General features: G+C 45.0%; 1 pseudogene; it reads left to right on the top strand.

Moving 5' to 3' along the window:
• LOC149334667 (uncharacterized) overlaps nt 1–20,518 on the top strand; it is a 67,007-nt pseudogene that overhangs the window by 746 nt on the left and 45,743 nt on the right.

A 20,518-nucleotide genomic window follows, 5' to 3' on the forward strand; every position in this document is an offset into this window, starting at 1 on the left:
ACTCCCAATTTCTTAGTTTAAGGCGTTGGAACCGTGCTTGGTAAACGAGCCGAGGCTGCAACACAGAGCACATTAACTTCCAAGCCATATTAGAGGAGACACAATCTGCTTTCTGGGCATTTTGGCGAACCAGCTGCATTTTGTAGCGCAGATGGAATCCATGTTGCTGCAGATCCAGAGCTGTCCAGCTCGACACCTGGCACCCGTATCGAAGAGGCTTTAATGAGGAGTTGGTCGTTCAAAAACAGCTATATAGGTGTTAGGCGAAGGAGGCTTCTACCCGACTGGTTTGTAATATATATAAAGTTTGCCTTTCAACCGACAGCGCCAGGCAGATTGGTGCACCGCTGAGTGGTCTTGTCCAGAGCGGTCTTAAGGCCTTTTTGGCGACTAAGGTTCGTGTGTACTAACCAGACTGTTAATCTTCCGCATACATCAAATAAAAAATATAGGAATGGTATAAAGTTTCCATGCCAAAGGAAGAACTGCCGTGTTAAATAATAACCGGACCAACAAGAATACATAAGATACATCCTTATTAAATGAGAAGTGGCCAACACGTTCCTTATCGAGGCATACGGCGATGGAGACACCTTCCAAGAACGAGCTCAAAAAGTTGCATACCCGGGGTGGAAATGCAGCCAATGGAGAATGGCCAAAATCGCTGTGTGGCTGACGTTGTCATAGGCCTTGTGAGACTTCATGGTTAGAAGTGCATGAATTCTGAAAGGTCTGCCTCCTAGTAGCACTCGATAGGCGGTCTCAGATGGGTGGTACCAATGATACTTTTCAAGCCACCGTGAGTGCCGTGCAGCTAGCATCCGTTCTAGTAGCTTACATACTGTGGCACGCCCGGTCTTAGGGATCCGGACTTAGGGATCCGGATCCGCCCTGAGCATGTTTCTACGAGGTTGGTACATCGTCGGTGTTCCAAGTCGTGTTCACAGCCTCAGGTAACTACTCCAGTGCCAAGCCTTCAATATTTTTGAAGTCGTGATTTGTAAGCCTATCTGGCCCACTATCTTTCCACAGTTTCGTTTGGTCTATGCCCACGAGAACCTCAAACATGGTGAACGGCTTCTGCATACCCTGAACATGCAGCGCTGACAGACCAGGGACGAAGGAGAGACGACGCACACAGGCGCTGACACACACAGCTTCAGCGCCCTGTGTGCGTCGTCTCTCCTTTGTCCTTCGTCTGTCAGTGCTGCATGTTCAGGATGTCAAACCAACTTGCCCAGCAACACACCCTGCTCTGCATACCGTTGAGGCCCTCTTTGCTTGTAGGCGAACCCGCTTCTTAAGAAAGAGAATTCGGGTAGGTGAACGGTGCCGGAGTCGGATCGAAAGCCGGAAATCAAGTCCTGGTGACCTTTTATCCGAACTGGGTTCGCATCTGCCTCGGCCCTCGAACGAAGACATGGAGAGCGAGCGGATCCTTGAACTTCTGCTGATTTCCTTGGAACGAAATGTAGGAGCAGTCGTTGACCATGATCCAAGAGACGCGCAGCAGTCCTGCAACCGCTGACGAGAGAGGCGCTTTTCATGCCGGCGTGCCGCAGCTGTTAGCCTGTGTAATGTTTCTCGGCGTTGCGATGACAGCGGGCCTCGAGTGACCGTGAATTCCGCACGATGACGGGCCGCCCGTAAAGACCGATGAAGGTGCAGGCCCGGAGGCGGTCGTCTTTCCTCCGCCAAATTCTACTGAGTTGCTTTGATATGCTATGGACAAAGCTATCTGCGGATTCGGTGAGGCTGATAGCTGGCAGTCGCTGAGTGCGTCATGAACAAGTCCCAGTCTGTGACATGGCAACAGCGTTTACCGCGACGAGCATGGGATGGTGACCGCTGTCCCAGCAGTCTCCACACCACCATGTCAGGTCTGGAGAGGAGGGAGGAGAATGGGCATGATCCAAACGGCGGGTCGCGGTGCCTGAAGAACCGAGAATCTCGAACTCTGCCTCATTATGCCAGGTGTCTCAGCTAAATGTAATTAAGCTTTAAAAAATACGGGGTGTCCAAGCCGTCTGAAACCAGCTGAGGGTTGTTTAGAGTCGTGTGACCCTAGTCTGCAGTATTTTTTTCCGTTCTTCAAGGTTGACTATTTAGTTAAGCTTAATTAACTAACTTTTTAATTATTGACGTGAGGAACAAAGTGTGAATGGAAAAGTTGTAGATCGCTTTGAAAACCAGCTTACTGAGACAATTGCAGCAAAGTAATATTTACGTAAACTAGTTTTTTTACCGACCTTAACCATAACCCGCACAATAAGAAAAAGCTTCCACATTAAAACTATGCCACTTCAACGTCCCAAGACGCGCCGTAAAGAATAAAACCTATTTTTTCTGAAGTCCTCTCCTCGATGAGACTTTGGGTGCCCATTGGGGCAGAGAAGTGAGCGAGCAGCTGGTCGCGTGACAACTTTCTTTTAAGGCCAATAAATGAAGCTACGTAAATCGTAACTTGACGTAAACAGCACTACTGGCTGTTTTTCGAGGAGATCTAAAACTTTTGCTTTGACACTTTCTTCCTGAAGTTAATAATTAAAAAGTTAGCTAATTAAACTGAACTAATGAATTAACTTTGAGGAGCGAAAAAATACTCAAGATTAGGCCACGCGACTATGAAAAACCCTGAGTTGGTTTCACTGGACTAGGACACTTCGCCTTTTTTAAAAGTTTGGTTACATTTAGCTGCGACACCCGGTATATGTCCAGCACTACACTTCCTAGAGATAGCCCCATGTCTGCCTTGGCTTATATTATGATTGCTAACTGAAATAAGGCGTCCCGGGTTATGTGCAACGAATGTGAGCTATCCATCCTAGCTGCAGGCGAGGACCTCTGCCACTATAGGGACGCATGTAGTACGACACAAGAATCACGTCAGAGAAAGAGATCTTCAATTGAAAAACAAAATTCAGCCATCGTTTAAATCTGCTAACTTCCTATTCTGCGTGGGGATGGGATTCGAAGAGAGAAAGACCGAACTGGAGAGGTGTAGAAAATGGTATGACAAAGATTACTGCCTAAAGCATGTGCAGTGAGAGTGCTGAACGGAGGGATTAGTTTTGTCTAGAAGACGAATGTCATCTAAATAATCATATAAAAAGTTTGTAGCGCATATCTGCTGCCCATGGCCGGCTAAGGGTTCTAATACGCAGTCGAGCCTTAGAGGCGCCGGAATGGGGGATTCCATAAGATGTTCAAAATGTTCACGCTCCTCAGCATACGCTGGGCATTCAAACAAAATATGCTCTACTTTGTCTTCTAAGCCCCAGTTATCGCAATACGGTCTTTTCGATTCACCTAAACGGAACTGTAAGGCTTTTGTAAATGCTGTGTTTAGACGAAATCGATGACAAAGAGCTTCTAGATGGCGAGGAAGTTAGGATGATAGTCTCGACTTTAAGTGTGAGTCTATGGACTGCAGAATTCGGTTTTCCTTGTGAGTGCTTTTATTGGATAGTTTTGACGACTTAGACCTCGTGAGTAACTCAACTGGTAATTCCGGCTTGTAATCACGTCAGTGCGGGGACGATGAACTAGCACTACCATAACTTCCTGCCAACTGTTGCACCAAGGCTCCAGTGGAACTCCAGTCAAAGGCTAACAAGTCACTATAGGTATATACGGCTGCCTTTCCAGGCATTCGGGAGGCAGCACTGGTACGGCTGTCTTGCATAGTGGGGCAAGAGTAGGTAGTAAATCCAAAAAGGGAAAGGGGGGGGGGTGAATTGTCTCTTATACAAATAATGCCCACGCAGGAAGTCTACCGAAGCGCAATCGACGCATCTCACCTAGCGTGTTCAGGAAACCCCGGCAGTTCGATTGCACGCATATAGGTCGCTCTTGAGTGTGGTATCCATAGTTACGAAACCAAAGGAAGGTTAGTGATCAACACCTTTGTCAATTGCTGCAGTTGTCGCGCCACGAAGTGTAACAGCTCTATATAATAGAGCTGAGCAGCGTGTGGGGTTGCACAAGGGGCAAGCGATTTGTGCGCATTTGTCTGCGCTACAGTGCATAGCCCATGGCTACAGCGTGAGGGATGGATAACAAGGGATGAGGATAATAACTGGTGTCTTTTTAAAGAGAAAATGTTATCGCTTATAGAAGCTTACGTCCCGCTCATCTGCATTCGAGGGGATGCCAATAAACCATGGTACTCTAATGCGCTGAGGAAGTTGTCGCGAAAGAAAAAACGCCTATTCCGTAATGCAAATTAATCAGGATGCGCTAGGAAGTGGGACAAATACTTTGCAAGTCTGCACGAATAGACGCAGTTATTACGAACTTCAAAACGAAAATTCTACTGTAACAATCTTATAGAGATATGCGGGTAAACCCTAAGAAGTTTTGGAACTTGCTCACGCTCAATAAAAACAGTTCGCACAATATTTCCCTGAAGGCACGAGACGGCTCCGATGTTCCAGTTTCCGAGCGCTCCGACGTCAGGAATTCCTATTTCACGTCCGTGTTTACCCAGGAGCCAACAGCAAGCATCGTTTCCGTGCCAAGTCTAAATTATGCACCTATGCTACCTGTTACCATCACATAAGAGGGAATTTTAAAACTCATAGATAATCTAAAGATATCCACTTCCCCTGGACCAGACAACCTCCCTGCTAACATTTTTAAAGCAACTAAATATTTCACAAGCCAAATCTTGCAACTCATTTTTGCCCAGTCTCTTAACACTAGTCAGATTCCAGACGACTGGAAATTAAGCAAAGTTGTACCTGTCTTCAAAGCTGCAGATCGCTCCTACCCCTCAAATTATCGACCAATTTCACTGACATGTATCTCTTGTAAAGTTTTCGAAGATATAATATACTTGCACATCGCATGTCACCTTGACCACAACCGTTTCTTCTTTCCCAATCAGCATGGTTTCAGGGCAAGTTTTTCGTGCGAAACTCGACTGTTCGAACTTACGACTAATCTTCACTTAAATCTAGACTCTGCCTTCCAAACCGACATAATTTATTTAGACTTCGCCAAGGCATTCGATCGCGTCCCTCACCAGCGTCTCTTTTCCAAACTCTCAGCTCTGTCGCTTGACCCGCTTGTCTTATCCTGGATGCACTGTTTCCTAACTAATCGCTTGCAATTCACCGTCATCGCCAGTCATGCATCTGAAACTACTAGAGTAATCTCCGGGGTTCCCCAAGGATCGGTTCTTGCTCCATTACTCTTTTTAATCTTCATCAACGATTTGCCATCTGGTATTTTATAATCTGTCCTTCATTTTGCGGACGACTGCGTCATTTATCCCCGCATCAACAATAGCAGTGATCAGGAATTATTACAGGATGAGCTAAGCCGAATTCAGAAGTGGTGTTCCGACTGGCTAATGCAGCTCAACGTTTCTAAATGTAAGTTCATGCACATCTCACGTAAACGTTCGATTCTTCATTTTTCGTACTCCCTGAACTCCATAGCGCTGTCTCAAACTAATTCATACCGGTACCTCGGCATCGAGATAACAACCAACCTAACCTGGGCTAATCACATCACGAAACTATGTGCTAGTGCCTCCAGATCACTCGTATTCATCAGGAGATCACTTTCCATGTCCACCGCAGCCACCAGACAACTAGCATATGAAACATACATTCGGACTAAACTAGAATACACCTCAACAACATGGACTCCTCACCAGGCCTACTTGATAGATTCACTCGAAGCCATCCAGAATCGGGCAGCACGCTTCATCACCTCATAGTATAAATCTCAGCTCAGCATCACAGCGTTGAAATCATCTCTCGGCATCAAGTCCTTTCGCAGGAAAACTTCAATTCTTTGTCTTTTTCACAAACTGTACTTTAACTTTCCAGCACTTCGAGAAAACCTTCTACGAGCTCCGGTACGATCATCTCGTCGTTTATTTAACTCCTTAAGCATACAGCGTTTGCACGGCTCCACCAATTCTTTCAAGAAATCTTTCCTTCCCAGTGCGATAGAAAGCTGGAATAACCTCCCCGAACACATCATCATTGAGACTAATCCTTCCAGATTCGGACAGCTCCTAATCGACCATCTCAACGACAAATAATTTTTTCCTGCACCCTATGCTAGCTCCCAAGCCCTGCAAACTGACCAGCCTGTTCTACTTCCGAAGGTTGTAATCGGTTTTTGTTTATAATTCTGCTACACTCTGTCATGACTTGATTATTTGAATTTGTTACTTCTGTCTTTTTCGTCTTGTTCTACTTTTTTTTCTATTCTATACTTTATATTTTCTATATTTTTCTGTATTTCTATATTCCTTCTATATTTCTATTCCTTCTATATTTATATTCATGTATGACTGCTGAACACCCCTGTACCACCTCTCCCCCTTATGTAATTTATTTAAAGATACCCCTAAAGGCCCTCTTTCACGAGGGTATTACATAGGGGGTGGTAAAAATAACAAATTGTATACATAAAAACATTTAACGTGAGTAACAGGGCAAAAAAGAAGCAAGAAAAGAGCAATAACTGCAGAAGGGTTGAAATGCGGGCCAGTTGGTACATTGAAAACGGAGAAAAAACCAGTCACACAAGACGACGGACAAGAAGAGTGTACACACCACAACGACTGGACTAACAACTGATTGGTTGCGAGTGTTGTGCCTCGCGGGACGTGACGAGCTGTCAGGAGCTCGCTGCCTCCAGGAGCACCGCCGTTTGGCAGGCCAGGCAGCGGAAGCGTTCTGGAATCAGCTGAGGGTGCATCTGCCAAAAAAAGAACGGGCAAAGGAAAACAGAGCCTCAGTTGTATACCTGGAAGGTGCGACAGTGCCCAAGGATGTTGATGACCTGCTGAAAAATGGCCCTAAGTACAGCCTCACACCAAGCTTAAGGAGCCATGAGCTGCTAGCCACCGTACATCGGCTGGCTGATAAAGCACACAAGGATGAGAAACAGCGCTGTTTGTCTGAAGGGGTGGACGTTCTTTTGAAGGTTGATGGCAAGCAGTTTGTGCAGAGCAAACGAGCGCTAAACCGAGTTGTCGACCACTTCATCGAAAATGACCTGACCCTCCTCCAAGCGGACAAGGAAGGTGGCTTCGTGGTCCTCCCGACAAAGTCTTTTGGAGAGAAGGCATTGGCTGCTGTGTCGAAGAACTTCGTGCCTACTAGTCGGAAGCCCTCAAGGATAAAGACCGCCGCCATGAAGCTCCTGAAAGAAAACAACTTGGAGAAACTTTCGAATGGTGTCATGAAAAGCAAGGGTGACCGCCTGCAAGTGTTCTTTTCAGCTAAAACACACAAGGTGGGTTGCCCTCTGAGAGCCATCGTTACGGAGACGGGTTCATGGCAGAAGGTAGTGAGCCAATTTCTTCAGCAGCAGTTGACGGCCCTTCCTGTATAGCGTGGCCAGCTCGGCTGCGGTTGTTGACGCACTTAATCTCGGCATCCCCGGTGCCACCACGGCTTTTTCGGTTGACATTGAGGACCTCTTCTACAGCATTCCCCATGATGAACTCTTTGCAGCCGTGCGTGATCTTATTGATTATTGCAGTCCTGTGAACTTTCAGAACGCATGTGGCATGCCGGTTGATTCTTTTTTGGAGTTGTTATCTTTTTACCTGTCATCTACTGTTGTTGAATTCAAAGGTTCCTTGTTCCTTCAGAAAAATGGAATATGTATTGGTTCTAGCGTTGCCCCAGTGCTTTCCCAGATATTTTTAGCAAAATTTGACAGAACACTTCAAAACTTACTTCATGACAAGCGTGTGTGCAAAGTTTTTAGGTATGTGGACGATTTTTTAGTATTTTTAGACCTTTCACCTAATGACACTCTGCCCGCAGCAGTAGACGATGTTTTGACTGCTTTTAAAGCTTCTTCACGCACTCTTAATTTTACTCATGAACTCCCTAGCAATCATTCTATCAGGTTCCTAGAACTGCAACTAACATTCCTTGACGATGGCCATTTATGCTGGATGTTTTCGCCTAGAAGTAAGAAAGCTTTGTTACCTTTCGGTTCTGCGCACTCTAAGATTGTAAAGAGAGGGATTGCGATGAGCTGTTTCCGCAATGCACTGGGAAAAAGCTGTCACCATACCATCAAAACCAGCCTTGACAATCAATGCAAAGGTTTGGAAGCCGCTGGGTTCCCTAAACCCCTTTTGAAGGCAGTGGCTGAATCGCTGCTTCAGAACCTCAAGAAAGGACTCACGAAGAGGACTGACGTTGGGCCAACTGAACGAAAGAAGTTCGAGGTCATGCCGTACGTGCACAAAGTGAGCCACAACTTGAAAAAAGTGGCGGCCAAGCAGGGAGTGAGCATGGTGTTCTCTGCTCCTTGCAAGCTGTCGGGACTGTGTTCGCGCATTTCTCGAGGCAGGGAAAGGAACCACGTTTGCACAACGCAGCATGAGAATCGCTTCACGACATGTGTCGCACAGGTGGTGTACAAGTTCCCCCTCACATGCGAGAGAGTTTACATCGGCCAAACTGGCCGGTGTATTAATGACCGGCTTCGTGAGCATCACTCCTCCCTGGGGTCCGGTGGCGGTGCAAACTTGCCTCGCCATTGCAATGAATGTGGCTGTTATCCTTTGTTTAGCAATGCCACCATTCTTGGTAGAGGCAAGGGAAAACAGGAGCGGGAAATACTGGAGGCATATCATATCGGTTTGTTAGGCTCTGATTGTATAAGCACAACTTCGGTGCGCCTACTTGAAAAAGAATTTGCTTTTTTAGGTCGTCCACGATAGTTTAGATTTCTTGTCTTTGTCTCTTTTGCGCAGTGATTAGTGATGGTGCTGTTGCGCATGCTCTGCTGGCCTTGCTCGGACCATGTATTTTCCAATAAACTTCAGTTGTTAGTCCAGTCGTTGTGGTGTGTACACTCTTCTTGTCCGTCGTCTTGTGTGACTGGTTTTTTCTCCGTTTAGCAATAACTGGTAGTTAGCAACAATCGAAATGTGGCGGAACAACAAGACGCAAAAAACAAACAAAAAATAAAAACATCGGAATAAACAGAACGAAAAGCGAAACTCAAACACATTACGGTGAACAGAACAGAACTAGAAGAAAACTACACATCCCTTTGATTTTTTAAAAGTTCATGAAATGATCTCGCGTTAGTTTCAGTTGCGATTGTGGAAGGCAGCCGGTTCCAGTCAATAATGGTTTTGGGTATGAACGATTTGGCAAAACTTGAAGTGTGACATGTGATGCGTTTGATCTTGAAAGGATGGTCACGGCGTGGAAACACTGCTGTGGGTAAGTGAAAGAAATCGTCGTGAAGCAAAGGATGATGGTAAATTTTGTGAAAAAGAGTTAATCGGGAGAGTTTACGACGATGGGAAATGCTGTGAAGACCAGCACGAGCTTTTAACGCGGTGACGCTAGTAAAACGTGAGTAGTCGGAATAAATGAAACGAGCAGCACGATTTTGCAGGGCTTCTATGTTATCTTTGATGTAGGCTTGATCTGGGTCCCATATGGCGGAAGCGTACTCAGTCTTAGGTCGAATTAGTGTAATATAAGCAAGTTTACCCACGTATGCCGAAGCATGTCGAAGGTTAAGTTTTAAAAGGCCAAGAGAACGGTTAGCAGCTGCTAGAATGAAGTTAATATGATAGTTCCAGGTTAAGTCTGATTGAAGGTAAACTCCTAGATACTTGTAAGTGGAAGTTCTTTCAACTGGTATGTCATTAAGAGAGTATGTGGTTGGGATGCGATAAGAATTTGTAGTAAAGGAGACGAGCTTTGTCTTAAATGTCCCTAACGGGACCTTTAAGGGTTAATAAATGATGATGATAATAGAACAAGCAGCCACCAACGCAATATCGTCACCAACTCACCCAATAAATAACTTCGCCGCACAGTCGATAAGTCACCAGTATGGAGGTGGACAATCGGGCAAATAAGCCTCGTTTTTGGCTGAAGCGTTGGACCTCCGCCTGCAGAACTTCAACCCGTTTATCTAATTCGGCAATGCCATCTGCAGGTTGCTCTGCCAGAACCGAGTTTTGCGTGGTCTGTAAGAACCTGCTTTGTTCCGCTTCAATAGTCATGAGAGTCACGGTGTTTTAGGACTGCGCTATATATTATGTGCTCCAACATTTTACAGTACACACTGGTTAAAGAAGTCGGTCGCTAATTAACAATAAAGATTTTTGGACCACTTTTATGCACTGGTACCACATTATGATTTTTCCAGTCATTTGGCAGAGACGCCGAGTTAAGAGATGTTCAGAACATGATGACAAAGTAATGAGAGATTTCATTCTCTTGTGACTTTAAAAGAAAGTTAGGTACACTATCAGGACCACCGGCAGAAGATGAATTGATATTACTAAGCAATTTTAATATACCTTGGCGAGTAAAACCAATTAAGACATGTTTTCAGTTACAGATTCACGAGTTAATGGAAGTTCTCCGATGTACCTTGGCGCAAAATCACACTGCGAGCAAGCATTAAAGCAGCATGACTTATCGCCATAATTAGTAATGACCTCAGCATCGAGGTCTAAATTCGGAATTCCGACTGGTTCACGTCCGTTGTGTTTTCACAACGTCCACAATTCTTTGGGATTATCACGCAGTTTTGATCCCAAGTCATTGAAAAGCAATGCTTATGAGCTTTAATTTGAGTTTTTAGTGTACAGCCAAGAACACGAATAGACTGCAATGCTGCATGGCGTCGATTTTTTTTGTATGATTCTAGAAGGCGATGTTTTCCCCTGATAAGCATCTGGTCGGCCGCGTGATCCACGGTTTGACGCCGCGAAACTTTCCAGAAAGACCTGTAGATGTGATATAAAGATCAATTAGGCATTCCAGCTTAATCTTGAATACTTCCCAAAGCGTTTGGTTTGGTTTGGTTTATGGGGTATAACGTCCAAGCGACTAAGGCTATGAGAGACGCCGTAGTGGAGGGCTCCGGAATTCGACCACCTGGGGTTCTTTAACGTGCACTGACATCGCACAGTACACTTCCCAAAGGGAACTACAGTCTAAATGCTGGCTTACATGAATAAATTCAGGAAGGAAAGACGCCAGTTCGTTCTTCACTGATGTATAGTCGCCCTTATTAAAATGAAAACCTAACGAGGTCGACCTCTGGAATCAAATAAGGAAAATACCGAACGTTAGCGACAACATAACTGTGGTCGCCTATTCCTGGTATGATCACACTGTCACGCATTACTGAAGGCCGGTTCCAGATCATCAAATCTAACACTGAAGATGAGTGTGACAGAAGCCAACAGCCACAGAAACCAAGGGGCACAGGGGATTTTTTTTTTAAGTTATTTATTTTGTGGTGTTGATCAATTTAGAATATTACTGAAAATGTTATCGTTTAAAGATAACTGATTAGAAAAGCAGAAGAAAAAACAACCACCTGCCGCCGGTGGGATCCGAACCCACGACCTCCGAATTACGCGTCCGGTGCTCTACCTGTGAGCTACGGCGACGGCTGTCAATTCTTCTGCTTTCGGGGGTATTTATGTTTACAAGTATCCTAACCTTGAGAGTGTTCATCAGCGCCACCCACGTTCACAAGCGGCGGACGTAGAACGTCCTGAGTTACCGCAGGTGTGACGTAGAACGTCATCGAACGGAGAGGGTGGAAGCTGCGTGAGAACCCTCTTATGCTTCCTAAGGCGTCAAGGCTGACAGAATCGAGGCCCTCGCTAAGCAATTAAGCAAACAAGGGAAGGGGATGAGGGGCTCGTTATAAATATGACAGAAGCCAACAGCCACAGAAACCAAGGGGCACAGGGGATTTTTTTAAGTTATTTATTTTGTGGTGTTGATCAATTTAGAATCTTACTGAATATGTTATCGTTTAAAGATAACTGATTAGAAAAGCAGAAGAAAAAGTGCTCAGTTTCCCGTGTCGGCTCAGTGATGTACTGATATAGGTCATTAGTAGTGAACTCAATGAAGACATTGAAGAAAGGCTCGTATGAAGAGGTTTAGATCTACCCGAAAAGTTCTACACAAATCTATTCAGTACCGAATGTAATGACCAAGTTACTGAGGGAGGCAGTCGAGCACAGCAATGGGACATCCTGCCAGTAACGAAGGAGGAAGTAAAGAAAGGCTTAGGAGCAATGCAAAGAGGGAAAGCAGCTGGTGAGGATTAGGTAACAGCAGATTTGTTGAAGGACGGAGGAGAGACTGTGCTACAAAAACTAGCCACCCCGTATACGCAATGCTTTGTGACCTCGAGAGAACCAGAAGCTTGGAAGAACGCTAACATTATCTTAATTCATAAGAAAGGAGACGTCAAGGACTTCAAGAATTACAGACCAATCAGCTTATTGTCCGTTGCCTACAAGGTATTTACTAAGGTAATCGCTAATAGAGTCAGGACAACCTTGGACTTTAGTCAACCAAATGATCAGCCAGGCTTTCTTAAAGGATACTCGACAATAGACCACATTCACACTATCAATCAGGTGATAGAGAAATGCGCAGAATATACCCAACCCCTATATATAGCCTTCATTGATTACGAGAAAGCATTTGACTCAGTGGAAACCTCAGCTGTCATGCAGGCATTGCGGAATAAGGGTGCAGAAGAGTGTTATGTGAAAATATTGGAAGATATTTTTAACGATTGCAAAGCTACTATAGTTCTCCACAAAGTCAGCAATAAAATTCCAATACGGAAAGGTGTCAGGCAGGGAGACACGATCTCGGCAATGCTCTTCACTGCCTGCTTACAGGAGGTATTCCGGGGACTGGAATGGGAACAGTTGGGGATAAGAGTTACTGGAGAATACCTGAGTAATTTGCGATTCGCTGATGACATTGCCTTGCTAAGCCACTCAGGACTAGGACTGCAAAGCATGATCAATGAGACAGGCAGAGCAGAACGGTGGGGCTAAAATTAACAAGCATAAAACCAAAGTAATGCTCGACCGCCTAGCAAGGGAACACCAGTTCGCAACTGGTAGCGATATGCTGGAAGTAGTAAGAGTTTATGTCTACTTAGGGCAGGTAGTGATCGCAGATCCGGATCATGAGAGGGAAATAACTAGAAGAATAAGAATGGGGTAGAGCGCATATGACAGGTTCTCTGAGGTCATGGATGGTAGCTTACCAATATCCCTGAAGAGAAAAGTATACAACAGCTGTATTTTACCGGTACTCACCTGTGGGGCAGAAACGTGGAGGCTAAGAAAGAGGGTTCAGCTTAAGTTAAGAACAACGCAGCGAGCTATCGAAAGGAAAATGATAGGTGTATTGCTAAGAGATCGGAAGAGGGCGGAGTGGGTGAGAGAACAAACGCGGGTTAATGACATCTTAGTTGAAATGAAGAGAAAGAAATGGGCTTGGGCAGGACATGTAATGCGAAGGAAAGATAACCGCTGGTCCTTAAGGGTAACGGAGTAGATTCCAAGAGAAAGCAAACGTAGCAGGGGACGGCAGAAAGTTAGGTGGGCGGATGAGATAAAGAAGTTTGCGGGGATACAGTGGCGGCAACTGACAAAGGACAGGGTTAATTGGAGAGACATGGAAGAGGCGTTTGCCCTGCAGTGGGTGTAGTGAGGCTGATGATGATGATGATTTGAAATCAGGCATGTTGAAGTCCCTACCTAAAAGAAAGTCATTCTTTAAGCTGAGTAGAAAATCAGACAGCGAACTGAAAGCGACCGGGTTGGTAAAGGAGGAAGACGGTAGTCTCAGCCAATAGCCAAATTCTTTCTATTGTTTAGGCAAAGGTTGCTCCATACTTACTCGCAACCATATAGGGGCGCTGTTATTAATGAAGAGCTAAAACACGGGCCAACAAGTAAGAAGACCCCTCCACTATGCAAGTGTCGCTCGCTACGGCACGCGTCATAACCGGTGGGAAATATTTCAAATCTGAGAACGGAATTGACCAGCCACTATTCAGTGCCAATTATAATATGAGGTTTTAGAGAGGAAACAAGGGTGCAATTTCAGTTTTGATACTCTTGCAATTCACGACGAACAGTTATCAATTCAAAATTTGATGACGCCAAGGGCATAGAATGAAAGGTGGACATGAGAAGCGGAGCGGACAGTTGCGTCCCTTTTTTGTCATTCTCCAAGCTCGCCGACTCGGTCATGTTCAGAATCATAGACAAAACACTTCTTGTTGCCGAGGAGCTTATCAAATCCAAACTTGGAAGGAAAAGTCACGTCACGTACGTATTGTGAAAGCCTGAAGAGTGCCTTTCTGACTGCGGGCGTGACGTCTTCGCGTATGGCAAACTTAGTGTCCTTTAGGTTAGCACCGCACAATAAGATATTGTCTTTGACTTTATAACTTCAAAATTTAACGAAAATCGGTCGGTGCTTGCTTTCAACAAAACGGCCTATTCAATGAGTCCTTTCGATGCTTTCAGGTGCAACATTTTGGTTAAGAGGAGAAGGGAAGAATTCGCGCGCATTTTTTCAGATTCAGATCAGCTCTCTGTTGCGGAGTCATTTAGACCTAGAATAAGCAACTTATTCCTGCAGGACCTATTGGACGTTAAAAGAGTAGAAAACTGAGCTAGTTGGTTGATACTTCTTGGTGGGAACAGCCGAAATAACAAAACGCAGACACAGAAAGGAACACATCTACGTCTACGTTCTATGTGTTCTACGTTCTATGTGTTCCTTTCTGTGTCTGCGCTTTGTTATTTCGGCTGTTCCCACCAAGAAGGACCTATTGGAAACATCTTCAAAACAGGCCTTAAGATGGGTAACGTCCCTGGTCAATGTGTCAACATACTGTGATGCGTTTGAATCGCCAGCCCTTGCGGCCAGCCGTGAGAAATGCATGTCGTTGTCTAGTGCAGTGATCCTGCCCCGTAAACTTTTTAAGGACGTACTTTTAGCGTCCTGCTGCTGTTTAAGCATATGAAGTTTATGAAGGAACTGTGACTGGCGAAGTTACAGTCGTTTTATTACAGCGTAAATGCCATTAATTACTTATTATCCGAATTCGTATCGTGTGTATAAAAACCGGGACCAGGGTTGCTCTCAACATCACCGCATAATAACAGTAAAATTTTAAATAACAGGCCATGACCATACTTCAACTTAGCAATGAGGTTGTTCCGGCATGACCTGTTTTCAGCGTCATCTATGCGGGTTTCTCGTTTGTGGATTATACGATCCACGTTGCTTGTATCAGCCTACATGTTTTGAGTGTCGTTTCCGAGAGGAAGTAGTGCTTGGTAATCCGTTTGAAGATCGGCCATTCATATGCATAATTCGGTTATCCTTTTATCAGTAGTAGTCACTTGAGTTTTCAGGTCCTGTGATTCGGCTGTTAATTCAGCTTGGCGTGCGGTTAGTTTCTGAAGATCTGCCAGTACCCGCTACTGTTGTTGGGACCAGGGTTAGTTTCAATACTTTAGTTTGATGTTGTAATCCGCCACCGTCAATGCTGCACTGTAAGAGGAAGTCAGGACCTCTCAAGCTGTCTATACAGCTTTTTCCCTGGCTGTCCTCGCAACACCTAGTTGCGGAGATAAACCTTCAACCTTCAATATCTCCTGAAACATGAGCAATGAGTGAATAACACAAGCACCCTCCGGTTAGCAGGCCTACTGGATAAATCAGCACATGCGTGTGTGGCCGCTGGCAAATTATCTAAATTAAAAGGAGAAGCGAAGTAGGCACTAGATAGAGGCAACGCTGAAGTCGAAACTAAAGCGCTCGGTCGGAGATCGACCTCTGGCAGCAACGTTTGCACCTTGGATACAAGGCTTAGGGTGTGCCATGTTGGTTCAGCCGGTCACGTGGTATGTGTCGCATGCCCAGTCGGCTATCAATCAACTGCGATGTTACCGCGTGTATGAAGCGCGCCCCATGGTTGGACGAACGTGGGCACGTCGCAACGCTTCGTCGTGGCACAGCTGCTCGGAGCTTACATCGCCGGCCGGGACGACTTTATTGGAGGGGATGATGGCGCCGACAATGCAAAAAACCATAAACTGAAGAAGCACTTTGCAATTGCAGGTTTTTTGCGAATACGATGACGAACAGGATGACGTACCACTAGCTGAGGGGTTTTCATCAATGGCGGTTTGTTATTAATGCAAAAGCATTACTAGTCCTATTGCAAGAAAAGCCAGTAGCGTGTGTGTGTTAGAGTGCGTACTAGCAGATGGTACAGAAAGTCCCAGTGATGGCAAGATATACACGGTGATGTCATCAAGCGGCCGTACGACGTACACAGCAAGCCGAACACCGCCGTTATATACAGGGTGCTTTTTTGTTACCGTTTACAGATTTTTTTTTTTAAAAGGCGCTGATAGTATTGTGAACGCGCCTTCACGGAATGTATATTCGGCTCGACGGACTCAAGATAAGGCCATAGCGATAAAATTTATATAATTAATCAGCCAAATTTTGTTAATTGTTTTTTAACTCTTTGCTTTACGCTGCCCATTGCAACCGCAATATTTAAGATTGTAAAGATTCAAAGCTAATACAATTTGCAGCATGTCCCTAAGTGCAACAGATATTGAGATATTCGCGATTGAATTTTCAGTCTTTCCAGATCCGATTCGAGAGTGCGCCGGTAATACCGTCCATGATACTACGTAAGATATTGACGAAATTATGACGAACACCGACGGCAGGGAGGCTAGCTCTGACTCCGGCAGGCAGGCGCTCGAGAAGAGCGCATAGTCACTGCCTCCGTGAGCAGCACGCGCTCTTTTTTTGTCATTGGCATTTAACTTGGAGACACGTTTCCTGCCGACAGCGGCTTTGAAAAAGCAGCACGGTGAAAACGCGCAAGATTTACCTTTCCGCTCCGGCTCCGACAAGAAAGGACCCTGGCTTATCGGCTTGCGATTTATTATTTTTCACCGGAATCCCCACTGGTCCGCTGCCGGCTGCCGATTCTGTTTGTAGTCCTTGGTAAGGAAACCGGCCGCACCTTACCACTCACAGCACGTTTCTACGCATTTGTCTCATCTTCAGGTCTATTTTCTCGTCCGTTGCGTCGTGGCATAGGCGACTTAGGCTGCCAGTGCGTTGCCACAAAAACTCTAGAGCATTTTAGCGAAGATAATTTTTCAGATTGCATGTTAAAACTGTCCCATAATTAACAGGAAATATAATTTTGCTTGATTCCAGCTCAGCGGCAACAAAACTGGGAATGGAACTTGATCGTATTGCGCTTTCATGCACTGATTTTCATCCTGCTTATTTTTTCTATGACATAAAGGGTATTTGAAGCATTGTCATTACGGGACAGCGCAAAAAAAGGGTTGAGAGACTTGAAGGAACACAGGACGAGCGTTTACTATTAGCAAATGTGTTTATTAACACGATGGGTATAAATATGCAGCAGATAATCTAGAAAAAGAATCCGTTTCACCGTTAGTGTAAGGGGTGGCTCGCTCACACAGTGACCCCTCTTGGCAATGTAGCAGCCTCGCACAATCTCTCGAGTCTCCTGATACTGATGTTCAGATGATATTCAGATGATTTTCAGAGATTACAGATGTTCTCTCTAGGTGGGCTTCACAGGTTTTATCTGTTTCCTGGTGTTTTCTCGCGTGACAAGCAAGGTGAGCTCTGTGACATCTTTTATCGCTCTGCGGTGTTCAGTCAGTCGCATACTGATGCAACCGCCAGTTTGGCCGATGTACACAGCACCACATGACACAAGGATCTCAGATACCATGTTTCTCTAGCAGCCTGCCATCTGTCTTCTATGCTTGGTTGTTTTTTTTTTATGCGCCGTATTTACACCTAGCGTGTGAATAAACGCATTTGTTGACTGTAATGCATCGTCGGGCGTTCCCTCAAGCTTCTTATCCCTTTCTTGCGTTATTCTTCCATCAAAATTAACTAATACCAACATTACCAACTTTCCACTCTGCGTCACTATGTTTGAAGCAATCTTAATCGTTATACGCTCCCTGCCACAAGAGCTTAGGTCGCTAAGAGCACACAGCTGGCAGGTTGGTTGCTGTTCACGAGATTAAACATAGTACCAGCGCCAAGAGAGAGATGTGCAATCAACAGCAAACACTAACACTAAAGACGCTTGACTTGAGCTTTAACTCGAGCGTTTGTTGTCTCTACTATCCCAGCGCCCTTTGTCTCTGCCATGGTTTGATGGTTCTATGGTACCATGGTTCATTCTCTCAAGAGCGTAGTTCGCCTATGAAATCTGTCGATTATTGCGTATGTTGCGAGCGTGGCTGATCGGGCTAGTTGGCTATTCATGACAGGTAGCAATAGAACGCACCGCAGTTTAGGAAAAGAGGAAGGCTGTTTGCGTATCGTTGTTATTACATCAGTTGTGTAGTAAAATGCTGCATATTTTTGTGCTGTTTTTCAGGCCGCTTATCGTTAGCCTCCACTGCAATGTAAAAAAAAATTTGTGTGGCTTAGCTTGGTTAAGCCCGGTAATTGCGAAAGCAAAAATTGGCCCAGGCTTAGCTTGGTTAAGCCAAGAATGCGTTGCATATTGCGCGGTCTTTTTGCGCGAGGTATTGCTTGGCGGCACTCGATTTTCTCAGCAGCTTTTCCTCCGTGGCGTATGAATGAATGGATGGATGGATGGATGGATAGGAGCGCCCCCTTTGAAACGGGGCGATGGCAACCGCCAGCATGCTCAGCCGTCCTTTTAATTTTTTTCTTTCTTTCTGTTTTTCTTTTTTTTCTTTCTTTTTTTTCACGGGGTTTGGTGACGTGACGTCACGTGGTTTGGTGGCTGCCCGGCCGCGCCCAAAGGCTGAACTGAGCGATTGCAATATGCCACGCATAATATCCGTAGCTACGCCATGGTTCAGCTGGTAGTGTAGCTGGTGGTGGTGCTTGTGGTTAGACTTGTGGTGATGCATCGGTTATACAATCAAATCCTATCCAATCCAACTCATTCCAATACAATCCAAACCAACACAATCCAAACAAATCCAATCCAATCCAATACAATCCAATTCAATCCACTGCAATCCAAATCATTCCACTCCAATCCAATGCAATAAAATCCAATCCAATCCAATGCAATGCAATCCAATCCAAACCAATCCAATCCAATGCAATGCTATCCAATGCAATCCACTCCAATCCTATGCAATCCAATCCAGTCCACTCCAATCCAATCCAATGTAATGTAATCGAAACTAATCCAATCCAATCCAAGGAAGTCCAATGAAATCCACTCCAACACAATCCACTCCAATCCAATGCAATCCGATCCAATGGAATACAATCCAATCCATCTCAATCAAGTCCAATCCAATGTAATGTAGTCTAATCTAGTGTAATCTAATCCAATCCACTCCAGTCGAATCCAATCCAATCCAATCTAGTCTAATCTAATTCAATCTAATCCAATCTAATGCAATCAAGGTCACATGAAGGTCACAATCAAGGTCACACAGTTCGCACTTCGAGTTATTGATCACTTCGCTCTCGTCCTACCATAAGCTTCCATAAGGGGTTCGAACCCCGGACCAGGACGAATTTTTCTTCAACTACGAAGTTTCTGAGAAAGCTGTATAGCTTTCATTTGTAGCCGTATGGCTGCGCTTGGGTGGATGCCAATGAGTAATTACTCCCTTTTTACAAATCTACTCCACCTTGGGGGATTCCCCTAAACATCTGACCAACATGAAGGTCAATGGTGGTCACCTCCGCGGCACGATGGTGGTCACCGGCCGCGGCACGGCAAAGGCGTGAAAGGGCAAGTAGTATTGCTTTCGCAATAAAAGTGGTCTATAAGTGGGAAGTAAAGGGGCCGAGGAATGGAACACAGTGCTCCAAGCTCATGATGCGTGTGTCATGATACGTGCGTTTAGCTCTTTATGACGCTAGTTTATATTGTCTTAGCTCGAAATTTTGGGCTGTTTGAGAAAATAGTCGCTCATTCTCAAGTATAATAAATTCGCTCCACTTATGACTTCGTTTGCCGTTTACGACTGTACAGGCTACCCAATGTGACGCTGTCATCAATGTGATTTGTTGTGTTCGGAAGTGGCTGATTCCGAAGCTTTTATTTTTCGTCAGAACCATGCATAGCACGGAGAAAAATTCAGTCAATTTCCTATATCAATCCTTATATAACGGAGTGGTCTCTGCACGATGCTGGGCCGGGCAGCAAAATAGTTGGCATCGACTCGAGGCGTGACTTAATGCCATTATGAAAGGCACTTGCATAGAACAGATGAGTCTATATGAAAGAAAAAAACAAGAACGGTATTTTTGATGTTCAAACGCTCGCTAAAGGGAGCTTAGTGCAGCTGGATGCAAAGTCTTTGATTACTAACTTAAGCGCGTCTGCGCTAGACAGCTGGCAGGAATATGGACTGGACTATGGACTGTGTCACCTTCATCAATGTAGTACATTTCCTGGAGCGCACCTTTTCTGCTGCCAGCTACAGGGAAAAAAAACTGATGGGAACTAAAATAAGCCGAAAAATCACTGAACCGAACGTGTTCCTATTGCGTGTATCGCTTTCGTGTATTCAAAGATTCTACCATCTTTGCACTATGAATCAATAGGCTCAGCAATTCATGGGCCACAAATTACTATCGGGAACAAAATTCTCTGGACCATGGGCTCCGTA

Source organism: Amblyomma mixtum, chromosome 8 (assembly GCF_055824585.1).
Source record: "Amblyomma mixtum isolate Tamu chromosome 8, ASM5582458v1, whole genome shotgun sequence".
In the NCBI taxonomy this organism is placed as follows: domain Eukaryota; kingdom Metazoa; phylum Arthropoda; class Arachnida; order Ixodida; family Ixodidae; genus Amblyomma; species Amblyomma mixtum.